This window comes from Populus alba, chromosome 19 (genome assembly GCF_005239225.2).
Source record: "Populus alba chromosome 19, ASM523922v2, whole genome shotgun sequence".
Classification (NCBI taxonomy): Eukaryota; Viridiplantae; Streptophyta; class Magnoliopsida; order Malpighiales; family Salicaceae; genus Populus; species Populus alba.
The window spans coordinates 7091938-7105238 of record NC_133302.1 but is presented as its reverse complement, the minus strand read 5'-3'; positions in this window follow the sequence as shown (position 1 = coordinate 7105238).

Here is a 13301-nt window from a genome sequence, read left to right as displayed (position 1 = left end):
TCAGAGCTTATGGTTTGAAGTGGTGTTTGATTTTTGCTCAAAAATGAAAGTTGTCAAAATGATGTTTTGACCATACCACTATCTAGAGGAGGAAGAGACGAAGCCACTAGTGAAAACGACGAAAAATTCTGACGTGCGACATGCCCACACGCGCCGGAGAGGAGGTTGCCCACGCGCACCAACACACCCCACGATCGTGAGCCCCAGTTCAGACCATCGCATGACGACAAGCAGAGACACCTTAGAGAGGGTGTGAGGGCCATGAAAGGAGCCCAGTTCAGAATGCTCCAGTAAAGCGTGTGTTGAAGAAGCAAGATGACAATTGCCCACATAAATGGCAAAGGGGGTGATTGTTGGAATATTGCCAATTATGTTGCCATTGTCAAAGAAGATGGCTGCCTTATGAGAGTCGAAGGGGACTGCTTGTATAGCATTTGCAGCCCCTTGACATTGTCAAAGAAGGAGGCTACAATGGTGGGTTGTTGGTGGCAGCCAACAACCATTGTCTAATGTCAAAGTTTTGTAAGTTTGGCAGCCACCATTGTTGACAAAGAAGTAAGAGGAGCTGTCATTGAAGCCTATAAATAGACACCAAGAGTGCAGCACAAAATGAGAGAGAGAGTCTTGTAGGAGAGCTACAAAAGAGAAGAAGAGAGAAAGAAAGAGAAGGGCTGCCACCAGCAGCCCTGCTGCCTTATGCAACTGCTGCCCTATGTAGCAATGAGAGATGGGAGTTGAGTGGATGTGATCCTCCTCCATGTGTTGTATTCTTTCTCTATCTCTAATAATATCGATCTCTCCCGTGGATGTAGGCAATTTGCCGAACCACGTTAAATATTGTGTGCTAGTGTGCTTAGCCTCTTTTGAGCAATGATCATGAACACCACCGTTCCGCACGGGAAGCAGAATTCCCAACAATAGCTACTTCTATTCGATTACCAATTGAAACAATAAAATTTTGTATTATGGATTTCATCATCAAACTTTTTTTCTTTCAAATTATGTTTTATGTATTAAAATTTATTTTTCTTTGCATGAAGGGTTTGAGAATATTTTGATTCTAAATTGAAGATCAATACACTACGGAATGAAATTTTAAGTTCTCGCTGAAACAATTAAAAGAACAATGAAAAAAAAAACAAGAGCTTCAGTAGGCAAAATAATCAACTGTAAGAAGGTAGCAGCAAGACCCACTCTACCATCCAATGAATTTCCATCATTTCATTAGAAAATTCAAACCCAAAAAAACATGATAATAGTCTATTGGTTGGTGAAACTTTCATTGTAGAATTGAATAAAAAAAATTGGTCTCATTCCCAATACAAGGAGACATAGACTATCGATAAAGGCTATCATTCAACCGTGATGGGCAGGATTGAAGCTTCAACAATACCATTCAATGTATTTTTTTTTTTAAATTACTTTGAATAACAGTAGAAAAATAAATCAAATAATATAAAATCAAACCAAATATAAAATAAATTAATTAAATTAATATAAAAAATAAAAATATTTTTTAAATAAAAAATAAAAAGAATTGAAGCTTCAATAATAGTACCTATGTATTTCTTAGGACTTCTAGGAGAGAGGCATGAAGAGAAGGAAGAATCTCTCTACATGGTTTGCAAACGTACTGTCAATAGCACAAAAAAACAATTAAAAAATAAATACTATACTCCAACATAATAAAGAAAATGTGAGAAAATAATTTTTCAATCTAAAAAGAAATATAATAAAGACTTTTTATTAAGTATTGAAAACAAAATTTAATAAAAAGGAACAAATTTAATAAAATTTCAAACCAGCATTATTTAAAACTGTGGAGAAGTAATCTACCATTTGTACGGTTATATAATTAAGTAGAAACTCAAATTTTCTCCACTGTGAATCACCCCAACACACTTCAAGAGGTACTTGCCGTCTCATTTCCTTTTGGCATGTTTAGAGAGATTTCACTCTACTTACCTTTCACAGCAATTTAGAAACTGAAAGCAATGCATATGGGGGGGGGGGGGGGGGGGCAAGCCAAAGTAAATATAACAAGAAACAAAAGCGTTTAATTCTCAAATCATTGTCATGAATAATGCCAACAAGGACTCGTCAATAAAGTGCAAAATTAAACAACATTATTCATATCGGCTTTGTTCATGGTTTTTCTCTGCAACCTGAAAGAAGAAATCAGAAAGCTGTTCCCAGAAACTTTAAGGTTTCATGTTCATAAATTGAGGAAAAAAGACACTATGGACAAAACATAGTTTGCAGAAACATTTTCTTTTTGTACCACTGTTGAGATTATTCACGAAGGAATACAAGGAAAACAAGAAGATGATGAGTCTATAATCATTATGCATATTGACATTGACCCAACAAGCCCCTTTAGCCTAACAACACGGAGTTGCCCATAAATGCCAAGCCAATGAATGAGGACAGTCCCATTCACTATATTTTTCTTTGTTCAAAGTTTTGATCAATTCCAGAGTGTTTCTTTTCTTTTCCTTCAATGTTTTATGCATAGATTATTGTTCTTTAATTCAGAATAGTCTAAACCTGATATCTCAAATCTCCACATCAGAACCTTAGATTCATACAAAAGTTTTGAGCATAAGGTCAATTAATTAGTGATGTTAAGGGTAGTAATGTATAATCGAAGTTTAATATGTTGATCAAATGGATACACACACACACACACTAGGAACAGCAGCTAATACCAATCTGATGCCATGTCAGAACATAACATCACATATGGTAAAGAGACAGGCAATGGGGATTCTTGCTGGTAAGTCCATTGCTATAACTTTACCTACATATATCAAATCTTTTATAATACGCTTGTGGTCTTTTTTTCCCTACATTTTATTCTGAGTCTAGTCAACTTCTTGTTAGATTGATCCTTCCTGAATGAGGACCATGAATCTTAGGACATATGGGTTCAATAGTATGCGCTACTTCTATGTTGACACAATTAGATTTTACACTTGTTGGGCAACTGATAATCTTAGTTTTCAGTGCAAGCACTTCAGGAATTAGTATCGTCAACTTCTATTGCGGGAAAAATAACGTGGTGCTGAAACAAGCACAAATAATTACTATATATTCCCTTGTTGTTGGTAGGTTTCAAAATCACCATCTGAATTGGAGGTTATTCTAGGAGTTATAAAGAGCTATTGCAAGGCCCAGTTAGAAAATGAAGTTGTGTCTGCTGCCAGCCTGCAGATACACATTCTGGAGGTATGCTTGATCGATTCTTTTTTTCTTTTTCTTTTTCTTTTTGTTGTGGAAACTTCTACACTAGGACTGTATTGAATGAACAAATCATTAATAATATTGAATGCAACCATTTTAAAACTGACATTCTTTCTATTTCATCTAGGGAATGAGGAAGGAGTATGGACATGCAAGGTCCTTGGCAGTTGCTCAAGCTCAACTTTTTCGTGCTCATGATGAACTTATGATGGCAACAGTGAGTTATTGGCTGAAGAAATACGTCTTCAGTCTTATTCTAAAAAAGAAATTATTTCTCTAATCATCAAAATAAGCCATATACAAGGGTTGACTTCAACGAATATAGTTTCTATAAGCAGAAAGATCATTGAAAGGCTCAGTGTCCCAAGTACCATGTTTGACTAGGGCATTAAATTCATCACTAATAGCCTTTCTCCAATAAACATTCTTTAGAGCTACTCTAACACTGCTTGGTTCAGTGTCATCTGGCATAGGATGTTTTGTGACATTAAATATTTTCTTTGGCTTGTAAATGTTGCTCATACCTATAGTAGTTATTGTGCGAACACTTCGTAGGTTAAATGTCAGCATTGGAAGTTCCACTAGATAAAGAATGTGTGGAGTTGATCATTTCAAGTTGTATTTGTCTACACAAAAGTTGTTGGAATGGATGCATTCATATCATTTGAAGGACCAGTAGTTGAAGAAGTATTTGTGATATGTGGTGATAGTGATGAAATTTCTTCACATGTTTCTACTGAGTTGGTTAGAGATGATGAGTTAAAAGGTATATATAAGAATATGGCGAAAGAATAGGGCTACTATGATGAAGTTTGTGAAAGATCAATTTTATGAGGTAGGGATGATTTATAAGGAAAGTTATTTTCATCGAATGCAACATGTCTTGATAAATAATTTTTATGTGTTTGTATGTCCATGCATTTGTAAGCACTTTAAGATGTTAAATAACCAACAAAAAATACAAGGTTTTGATATTGGATCCATTTGATGATGATTGTTAGGTTTCAACCATAGAAAACAAAGACCACCTAGAGACCCTTAGTTTTTTATAGTTTGTTTTATGATTAAATGCACATTCAAAAGAAGATTTGTTATGAAGAATTGGTTTTGGTTGAAAGTGTTTACGTGTTTTAGTGTTTATGTAAAGAAAGAAAGTAGAAGAGAATTTTATAACAGCAATATTATTGATGCTATAGTATTATTAAGAATGAATAGAATTCAGAATTGCTTATTGTTCACAACAATCTTTTACATAATTATTGAAACAAATTCAATTGAAATGCTAACTTATAGAAACTAAACATGCCATGATCTATTAACAAACTAACAGATCAACAGATTCCTAAAGACTAGCACAATTGTTTATTAATGTAGAAAAATCGTAATAGAAAATAGAGTCTTTGATTCAGCAGCAGCAACTTGAACCCAACTTGAACACTCCTCCTTGCTTTAAGGGTTGTATACTCCTAACATTTTTTCTTAAAAAACTCAAAACCAACTTACTAGAAGTGGTTTGGTAAATAAATCAGCAAGTTGATCTTCAGACTTGTAATAAATTAACTTAACATCACCATTTCTCTGCACCTCACGTAAAAAATAAAGCTTGATGTTAAAGTGCTTAGTCTTCCCATGAAATACTGGATTATGAGAAATTAGAATTGTTGCTTGATTATCAACTGAAATCTCTGTTGGTTCTCCTTCCTTCATGTGCAAATCACGTAAAATTTTCTGAAGCCACAGTGCCTGATTTACTGTTGCTATGGTAGCAATGAATTTAGTTGCTGCAGTAGATTGTGCTACAATCTCTTGCTTCTTTGAGCACCATGAGAAGACTCCTGAGCCTAGGTTAAAACAATATCCAGAAGTGCTTTTCATATCATCAATAGAACTAGCCCAATTATTGTCTGAGAATCCATATAGTTTAAAACTTTGACACTTCTCAAACTTGGCACCGTAACTTACAGTCCCTTTGATATACCTTAATATTCTTTTTGCTACTTTTATATGTAATTCATTAGCATTATGCATAAAATGAGATAAGAGACTTACAGCAAATAGAAAATCAGGCCTTGTTGTAGTAAGATACATTAAGCAACCTGTCACGATCCGAATCCCGGATCCATAACCGGCACATAGGCAAGGTTCCCCTCCAAGGTTCCAAACCTATGCGAACCCAAACTTACATACAATCTTATTCTTTAAACAACTCAATCAGAGTTCAACGCAACACTAATAACAAAACTAACTTCATAATATAATTTAATTGTCTTAATACAAGAGTTAATATAATTCATAGTTTTGGAGCACTAACTTGACATAAAAGGAAGGTACAAATTACAACCAAAAAGCAAGTTCGAAAGGTTCAACAAAAATGACCCGCTATCAAGCTATAAGCCTAAAAATGATAAATAATGAGATAGTGAGTTCAACAACTCAGTAAGTAGATAATATTCAATATACACACACGAGGTAATACAACAATAAGAATATATATATATATATATATATATATACACACACACACAATTATGGCTCTAGGTTCTTATAGGAAGGTTTCTCAAATAGGTCATAACAAGAATGTCATATGGTAAAGCTCGTCAGAAAATCAAAATGCAATGAGCATGAGGCTCCGTACTGTGGGATGATCAGTCTACACAGGTTGGTGACTCCCCCGACCAATTAGGGTTCAGATATGATGTGCACAAAGATTAACACTACCCTGTTAGTATGGGTATTCTGACCGACATACCATAGGTTCATAATCATAATTAAACAAACATATTCATATCTGAAAGCTCAACTCATGACATCAATCAAATGAGAAGCTATCAATTCAGAAACCAATTCAAAATATATACTGGTTTATATCAAGAATTCGGATTCAACAATTGATCATGCTTTATGATAACAAGGATAATAATCAACATATATATTATCAAGAAGCATGATCAAATTCATATTAACAAATGAAATATTTATAATATTTCTCATGCATATGAAAAATTATCCACTCACTTGACTCGAAAAGAAATAGAAGTCAAAAGCAAACACTGAAGAAAATCCTACTAACATCCTGCCGGTAGAATATTAGGATTATCTAAATACAAAGGAGATATATTCAAGAATGATTCGAAAAAACATTTAACCTATTTAATACACTTAACTAAGGGTGTATTCCGTAACCTTGTATTTTTTTTAACTAACTAGTCAATTTTCTCAACAACCCAAAATTTAATGGTTTACTAAATAATAAAACATTATGTTCTAGGGAAGGATAAAACAAATAATAAAATTGGTAATAATTTACTAAATAACCCTCAATTATTCATCAAACCAATCTGCAAAATCTAATATTACAGCTAAGGACTAATCTAGAATTTATCATATTTTTAAGGGTCAATTTGTAACTTTTATCAAATTGAAGGACCAAACTAAAAATATCACAAATCCATGACTATACTGAAATTATGACCATAATTGATCCTCAATTCTGTCCATAATTTCTCATTATGTTCTAGGGACCATTCTGGAATTTTACCAAATTTTTAGGGTCAAATTGTAATTTTTGTCAAATTAGAGGACCAAATTGAAAGTGTTAAAAATTCATAACTACACTGGAATTCTGCCCATAATTTAATATATATTCTGTTCAGAATCTCGGAATATGCTACAAGGACCAATTTTTAATTTTCCAAAGTTTGGGGACTAAACTGTAATTTTTACAAATTAAGGGACCAAACTGAATTTTTGTCATCTTCAACCTCAAACCCAGAATTTTCACAGATTACCTACTGTTCTTTCCAGATTTCTAACTCAAAATTCACCATTTACACAAATCATAACTCAAAATCATCATCTTTACCTACAATCTTTCATAATCAACTAAAACTTCATTACCTACAACAATCAATCCTATAACATTCAATTTAATTCATCAATCAAACCCAAAACACAATCTCCAAAACCCTAACATTTATCAAAACCGAAATTTAAAGTTCAAATAACACATTTATACATTTATATACCTAAATCTTACCTTTAAACTTGTTTTCTCCAATTCTCTTTTATTTCCCTTATTTTTCCCTCTTTTCTCTTCTTCTTCTTCTTCCTCCCTTCTCTCTTATGGTTTGCTCCTTCAATTTTTAGATCCCTCTTTTTTTTCTATTTATATTTATCAACTATTGTTCAATTACCACAATACCCTTCATTTAATTATACTTCTAAGCCTTCAGGGGCTTTGTAGCCTTTTCCTACTCATTTAGTTTCAAAACATTACATTAAAAAGAGTTTTGTCATATGTCATATGGTTTGTACACCCACTATCGATCAACCAACTTTCTAAGGAGCTCCTGGTTGAAAAACAGGTTGCCACAAACATTTGATCTTCATCATCTTGATCAGCTACTTGAGCATCTACTTCTCGTATCTGAAATTTGTTTTTCTAGATAACAGCTTCGTGTCCAAGCTGATTACACTTGTTACACTTTGCATCTGGCCTCTTCCAACATTTGAATGGTGGATGACCTGTTCTGCCACAGTGCTAACAAGGTGGATAGCTTCTTTTTTAATTTCTACCCTTGAAACTTCTTTTTAATTTTTGCATCTGATTTTTGTTGTTGGCAGTGATTTCATTGCTTGAAACTTGATATTTCTTGAAATATTTCTTTTTTTCCTTGCCATACTCTTGATGCTTGGGTGGCAAGGCTCCTTCAGCAATACGATCTTGCCTTATAAGCCTCCGTTGCTCTTGAGCCTACAAGGCATTTAACAATTTTACCAAGGTGATCTTGGACAGATCCTTTGTATTCTCCAAGGTGGTTATAGATGTTTCATATCTTTCAGGCACAGTTACAAGAATTTTCTCTACAATTCTGGAATATTCAGAGAAATTTATGCCGAGTAACCTTACCTTGTTGACGATTCCAAGCAATTTGTCTGAGTACTCTTTTATGGTCTCAGAATCCTTCATTCTCTACAACTCAAACTCTCGTATCAAGTTAAGACTTTGCATATGATGAATTCTTTTATCTCCTGCATATTCCTACTTCAAATAATCCCAAATGTCTTTCGCTTATTTAAGAGACATAATCCTGGTTAAGATAGTTGTGGAAACAGCAGCAAACATACATGCTTTTGTTTTTTATTTCCTTATTTTTCTCTCTTTGTGATTTTTGATCTGAGCTACAGTTGAATTATTTAGCAGTGGATGAACTTCATAATCTTCTTCAACAACTTCCCAAAGATCTAAAGCATCCAAAGATGTGAGAAAAAATGTGAGAGAAACTTGTTTCAGTCTCCATTACAGGTCTCTTCAAGAAATAAATGCTCTAATACTAATTGAAAGTGTTTACGTGTTTGGGTGTTCATGTAAAGAAATAAAGTAGAAGAGAATTTTATAACAGCAATATTATCGATGCTGCAGTATTATTAAGGATGAATAGAATTCAGAATTGCTTACTATTCACAGCAATCTTATAGCAACTTAACATGTCATGATCTGTTAATAAACTAACAGATCAACAGATTCCTAAAGACTAGGACAATTGTTTATTAATGCAGAAAAATCGTAACAGAAAACAGAGTTTTTGATTCAGCAGCAGCAACTTAAAGCAAACTTCAACATGGGTAAAGTCTATTTATTAGATAAACAACAGTTTGAAATTCAAGGCACCAAAATTTACAGGTGAATTTGCTTGTGATTGAAGAATCATTCGAATTTCAACAAATGATGATAATGAAGTTCATAAAGGCCATTGTATTGAGGGGTGTAGGGAGGTGTGATAGTCTACCATGTATGTTGAGATAGGATTTTAGCTTCGTGTATTCCCCACCATTGTTAGAGTATAGATTTTGAATAGGTAGACCAAACTGTTTTTTAAGAACAACATGGATTAGATGAAAATTATTGTTTAGATCATATTTTAAGTGCATTGGAAAAAATCCAACAGTAAATAGTAAAATGATCAATGAATATCACATAATATTTGAAACCATGATATGAAGATATATGAGATGGTCCCCATACATCTGATATTTAGCTTTGACTATACATCTGGAGTTAGTGACTGTGCGATCTTCTGCAATCTTTGTGTCTTTCTGATAATCTTCAAGGTGCAAGTTTCCGTGTATATCACTGAAACGCCCCCGCAATCTCAAGGGAAGCTCCCTAACCTTAAGATTGAACCGGATATGCTGAAACCTTTTTGTAGCTAAGGGTTTGGTTAGCAGGTCATCAATCTGATCTTTTGTGGAGAGAAGGAGGACCTGGATTCTTTGCTGTGCACTAGATCACGAACAAAGTGAAAGTCAATCTCAATATGTTTGGTTCGAGCATTAAAAATGAGATTAGCAGAGAGATACGTTGCTCCAATGATGTCACACCAGATAATTTGTTTTTGAGTAGGAGGTGAACCCAAGTTCATTACAAAGTTTGCACAGCCACTGTAACTCAGCAGCACCATTTGCTAGAGCTTTGTATTTAGCCTCTGTGCTGCTGCGTGCGATAGTAGCCTGTTGTTTGCATGTCCATGAAATGAGACTTGAACCAAGGTAAATGCAATAGGCTCCAACTGACCGCCGATCATCAGGGTCACCAGCCCAGTAACTGTCAGCAAAGGATGAAAAGGCCAAAGGAAATAGTTTCTTTTAAATAACGCAGGATGGACAACAAATGAAATGTCTGGTCTTGTGAAGGCCAAATAATGTAGACTCCCTACGATGCTGCGATATAAATTGGCGTCAGGACAATCTGGATGATCATGCTTGGATAAAGTGAGGGTTGTAGTCATAGGAGTGGAAAAGGGCTTCAATTTATCCGTTCCAGAACGAATCAACAAATCAGTAATGTATCTTTGCGGAATGAGGTAGATGTCGTTGCTACAATGTGAAGCTTCAACGCCGAGGGAAAAAATTAGATTTCCAAGTTCCTTAATGGAAAAGTCATTCTTAAGATAGTTGATAACATTGTTGATGGCTTTTGATGAGGAGCCTATCAGAATGATGTCATTGACATAAATCAAGACAAATAATATTGTTGATTCTTGACGATAGATAAACAACGAGATATTGTGTTTGATTTCCAGTGAATCCATAATCCAGAAGCTGTCAAGAGAGCCTTGAGAACCAAGCACGTGGTGTGACGAAGACCATATAGTGAATGATGGAGATGTTAGACATGATTATGTTATTGAGGATGCTGAAAACCTTGTGGTCAACCATGTAGACATCCTGTTGGAGATGACCTTGAAGGAATGCGTTTTGGACATCAATTTGGTGTATTGGCCAGCCATGAAAGATAGAGAGTGTGAGGACCAGGCGTCCTGTTGCAGGTTTAATTACTGGATTGTAGGTGTCTGTAAAATCAAGTCCATACTATTGGTGAAAGCCTTTAGCCACGAGACGTGCTTTATGACGTTCAACAGTACCATATGCCTTGCGTTTGATTCTGTAAACCCATTTACAACCTATAACATGGGTGTGTGGTGGAGGGGAACTAGTGTCCAGGTGCCATTGCGCAATAGAGCATCAAATTCAGTATTCAAGGCAGATCTCCATTCACTAGATTTGGAAGTCTCATTGTAACATGTTGGCCCATCATGGATTTCTTGAGCAGCAACAAGAAGTGCTCGTGGCAGAGGATATTGAGTGACATCAGCAGGAAGCTTCTTGGGACATGAATATTATTTTCGGATCTTGTAATCATTGTTGAATATTAAAATCAACATCCAGAAGGTCAAGGAAGGCAACCAGCCACCAGCCTCCAGCCACCGACCAGCCACCAGCTGCCTTAACACCTAGAAAGTTTGAATTTTCTTGTTTTAATTTCGTGTATAAATAGAGTGCCCAGCTTCTGTTAATGTGTGTGGAGATAATTGAGAGAAACACTAGAAAGAGAAAGAGAGGGTGTGTATTGTGAGTTTTGTGTTAATTGTAAGCTTGTGATTTTGTAATAAAACTTTGTGTTTTATCCCCTCTGAGTGTTTCAAAGCCACCACTAGTGGTTACTCCGACCAACAATTGGTATCAGAGCCCCGTTCGTCAGAAAACAGAAGAGTTTTGGGGTATATCTGAATTTTCAAAGTTGTCCAAAAACAAGTTTTGATCATTCCACAATGTAGAGCTCATCAAGACGAACTCACTGTCGTAAGAACCAGCCTGATCGGAGACCGCGGTGAGCCACACGCGCCGCTTGAAGATTCTGCACAGACACCCACGCGCCCAGAGGTTGAAGACGACTGAGTCACACGCGCGCCATATTTGAGCCACGCCGAGCCGCTTACGCCGAACCTCAAGCTGATCCAGCCAAGCCGTCCATCGAGCTGAGCTGAGCCACGCGTCACGCCGTACAGTGCGCCGAGCCGAGCCGCCAGCGCTCCGAGAGAATATTCCCCAGAATATTCCCCGAATATTCCACAGAATATTCTCGGTTCAACCCAGCGAACCGCCTGCCGTACAGAATTGGTTTTTTGACCGGTTCACCTATTTTCTGACCCGATTTCTACAAAGTCAGACCGGTTCCCTACTATTTGGACCATTCCGGATCGATCTACAGTGTCCGTTTGGCCAAATTCGACTCCTAGAAAGGTGATATAGTCATTCAAAGAGCAAAATGACTACAGAAGGTACACATACACTCATCCCGAAGCTGACCAAAGACAACTATGATAGTTGGTGCATCAGATTGAAGGCATTCCTTGGTTCACAAGAGTGTTTGGATGTTGTACAACATGGTTTTGAGGAACCAGAGTCCAAAGAAGGAGAAGATGCTCTACAAGAGGCACAGAAGCAAGCCTTGAAAGTCAACAGAAAGAAGGACAACAAAGCAAAGACCATCATCATCTACCAAGGTCTTGATGAAGATACATTCGAGATCATAGCTTCCGCTGAAACATCAAAAGACATAGAGGAGGCTCTCCAACATAAATACAAAGGTGCTGATAGAATCAAGAAGATTCGTCTTCAATCTTTACGAGGAGAATTTGAGTTATTACAAATGAAGTCCTCGGAGTCTATTTCCGATTATCACACAAGGATTATGGTGATAGTAAACCAGATGAGAAGAAATGGAGAAGCCCTCATCGATTCTCGAATTACTGAAAAAATTTTGGGATCCCTAGATCCAAAATTTGATTTTGTTGTTGTTGCAATTGAAGAGTCCAAAGATGTGGACAAGTTGACAGTAGATGAGCTTATGAGTTCTTTGCAAGCTCATGAGCAGAATATTGTAAAGCGAAATGGAGATAAGGCCATCGAGCATGCCTTACAAGCAAAGATGTCTCTCAAGGACAGATATGAGCAAGGGGAGACTTCATCAAATGGATACACCACTCAAGCAGGAAGTCAACAATCCAGAGGAGGATTTCAGAGATTCCAAGGAAGAGGATCTTGGAATACAAGCTTCAGAGGAAGAGGTGGTAGAAACACCACCAGAGGAGGTCGAGGACAACAGGCATTCACTCTTAAAGGAAGAGGAGGCGGTTACAATAACCGCGACAAGAGGAATATTCAATGTTATAGTTGCAATCAATTTGGGCACTATAGCACTGAATGCCGAAGGAAAGCTTCGTTAGAGATACGTGAGCATGCCAACTTTGCAGCAAAAGATGACAAAGGAGCAGCTGCATTGCTTGTCCAACAAGGACTTGGTGAGAAACAGGAGGATATATGGTATCTAGATACTGGAGCCAGCAATCACATGTGCGGCTACCGAGAGTTATTTGGTGATCTAGATGAGACCAAGCAAGGTCTAGTTACTTTTGGAGATACTACAAAGGTTCCATTCAAAGGTAAAGGCAACATCCCAATTAAGTTGAAGAACGGCGATTCCAACTACATCGCCGATGTGTATTATATCCCAGCCATAAAGCAGAACCTGATCAGCTTAGGTCAACTATTGGAGAGAGGATATACTTTTTACTCGAAGAATTGTTATCTGACAATTAGAGACAACAATTGGAGATTGATTGCCTATGTGAAAATGTCCAAGAACAGGATGTTTCCTTTGAACATCCAGTATGATGCAGCAAGGTGTTTGAGCGCCATCACCAACAGTGAAGAAT